This window comes from Nomascus leucogenys, chromosome 20, assembly GCF_006542625.1.
Source record: "Nomascus leucogenys isolate Asia chromosome 20, Asia_NLE_v1, whole genome shotgun sequence".
Lineage (NCBI taxonomy): Eukaryota > Metazoa > Chordata > Mammalia > Primates > Hylobatidae > Nomascus > Nomascus leucogenys.
In genome coordinates this window covers 50,597,965-50,600,964 of record NC_044400.1, presented here as the reverse complement: position 1 = coordinate 50,600,964, position 3,000 = coordinate 50,597,965, and the positions used below count along the sequence as shown (strand labels likewise).

Below are 3,000 nucleotides of genomic sequence, written 5' to 3'. Positions count from 1 at the left end.
AGGATCTCGTGACATTATCACATACTATATACTGTATGTGATTGTACAAGCTAAACTTTTGTACAATTGGCAGTGTAGTAGGATTGTTTACACCAACATCACCACAAATATGTGAGTAATGCATTGCTCTATTACATTTAGATGGCTATGACACCACTAGGTGACAGGAATTTTTTAGCTCTATTGTAATCTTATGGGACCACCATCATTTATATGGTCTGTCATTGTTATACTGCTCATGACTGTATAAACACATACAAATAAGTTCAACTATCATACTGAAAAATTAAGAAGCAAATACAATTGTGTCCTACAACTATAGCCTTCAAGTCCCATTTTTTAAATACTTTTCACTAAAAGAAAATACACTGGGTGTAGGAAAAGATAGCAAATGATTAAGAAATAGTATCATCTTGAAAATGTGGCTATGCAAGATAGAATTTTATGGCTACTTATATATGTGGCATTGTTTGTAGAAAACCTTTTATAATGCTCAGTTCAGCAGTGTATATACTAAAACTGGAACAATATAAAGAAGATTAGCATGTCCCCTGTGCAAGGATGATGCTAAATTCACGAAACATTCCATATTTTTAGGACCTCTTCAAGAAGAACTACAAACCACTGCTCAAAACAATTACAGATGACACAAACAAATGGAAAATCATTCCATTCTCATGCATAGGAAGAATCAACATCGTGAAAATGGCAATATACAGCCCAAAGCAATTTATAGATTCCATGCTATTCTCATTAAACTACCATTGACATTCTTCACAGAATTAGAAAAAGAAAACTATTTTGAAATTCATAGGGAACCGAAAAAGAGCTTGTATAACCACCAAGACAATCCTAAGCAAAAAAAAAAAAAAAAAAAAGCTATAGGCATCACACTTTCTGACTTCAAACTATACTATAAGGCTACAGTAACTAAAACCTAAAACAGTATGGTACAGGTACAGAAACAGGCACATAGACCAATGGAACAGAATAGAGAACCCAGAAATAAGACCACACACCTACAACCATCAGATCTTCAACAAACCTGACAAAAACAAGCAATAGGGAAAGGATTCATTGTTTAATAAATGATGCTGGGAGAACTGACTAGTCATATGCAGAAAATTAAAACCAGACCACTTACTTACACTATATACAAAAATGAACTCAAGATGGATTAAAGACTTAAATGTAAAACCCAAAACTATAAAAACCCTAGGAGAAAAATCTAGGCAATACCATTCAGGACATAGGCACAGGCAAAAATTTCACGACAAAAGTGCCAAAAGCAATTGCAACAAAAGCAAAAATGAGCAAAGTGGATCTTATTAAACCAAAGAGCTTCTGCACAGGAAAAGAAGCAATCATCAGAGTGAATAGAAAACCTACCAAATGGGAGAAAATTTTTGCAATCTATCCATCTGACAAAGGTCTAAGATCCAGCATGTACAAGGAACTTAAATGTACAAGAAAAAAAAAACCCATTAAAACATTGGCAAAGGACATGAATAGACGCTTATCAAAAGAAGACATACATGCAGCCAACAAACATGAAAAAGAGCTCAACATCACTGATCATTAGAGAAATGCAAATCAAAACCACAATGAGCTACCATCTCACATCACTCAGAATGGCTATTATCAAAAAGTCAAAAAAGAACAGATGCTGGCAAGGTTGTGGAGCAAAAGCAACACTTTTCCACTGTTGGTGGGAGTGTAAATTAGTTCAGCCATTGTGGAAGACACTATGACAATTCCTCAAAGACCTAGAGGCAGAAGAAAACATTTGACCCAACAATCCCATTACTGGATATATACCCAAAGGAATAGAAATTCTTCTATTATAAAGATACATTAACACGTATGTTCACTGCAGCACTATTCACAAGAGCAAAGACATGGAATCAACCTAAATGCCCATCAACGATAGACTGAATAAAGAAAATGTGGTGCATATGCACCATGGAATACTCCCTTGCCATAAAAAGGAATGAAATCATGTCTTTTACAGAAACATGGATGGAGCTGGAAGCCATTATCCTCAGCAAACTAATGCAGGAACAGAAAACCAAATACTGCATGTTCTCACTTATAAGTGGGAGCTAAATGATGAGAACACATGGACACGGAGGGGAACAACACACACTGGGGCCTGTTGGAGGGTGGAAGAGTGGGAGGAGGGAGAGCATCAAGAAGAATAACTAATGGATGCTGAGCCTAATACCTAGATGATGGGATGATTTGTGTGGCAAACCACCATGGCACAGATTTAAGGCAGCACACCAACACGGCACGTGTATACGTATGTAACAAACCTGCACGTTGTGCACATGTACCCTAGAACTTAAAGTATAATAAAAAAAATTTGGCAAGAAAATAAATAAATAAATAAATATCTTAAAAAGGAAAGAAAAGCTGTAAGTGTTTTTTATAAGGGCAAATAAAACTTGGAACAATGAATACTGTTTTCAGGTGTGGGATCATGAGAAATTTGCAAATATATAGTCATTTATTTAGTAGGAAATTCAGCATAATATGTCATAACCTCTTGAGTTGTAGATGTTCTGTACCTAGTACAAAAAAAGAAGTTAACCTATTAAGCTTCCTAAAACCGCATAAACATAGTTAACAAATGGGCCTTAAAGTTTCCCTAAATTTAACTAAACTTAAGACAACCTTTTTCTTTTTTTTTTTCTGGTCTTCATAATTTCTTTTTTTATTTATTTTATTATTTTACTTCAAGTTTTAGGGTACATGTGCACAATGTGCAGGTTTGTTACATATGTATACATGTGCCATGATGCTGTGCTGCACCCATTAACTCATCATTTAGCATTAGGTATATCTCCTAATGCTATCTCTCCTCACTCTCCCCACCCCACAACAGTCCCCGGAGTGTGATGTTCCCCTTCCTGTGTCCATGTGTTCTCATTGTTCAATTCCCACCTATGAGTGAGAACATGCCAAAACCATAAAAACCCTAGAAGAAAACCTAGGCAA

At 35.6% G+C, this 3,000-nt stretch overlaps 1 non-coding gene across 1 annotated transcript; it reads left to right on the top strand.

Moving 5' to 3' along the window:
* The first annotated feature begins 489 nt into the window (after positions 1-489).
* Positions 490-595, top strand: LOC115831996. The gene has a single exon (XR_004027473.1). It is a non-coding gene; the product is annotated as a U6 spliceosomal RNA (small nuclear RNA).
* Positions 596-3,000: the final 2,405 nt, after the last annotated feature.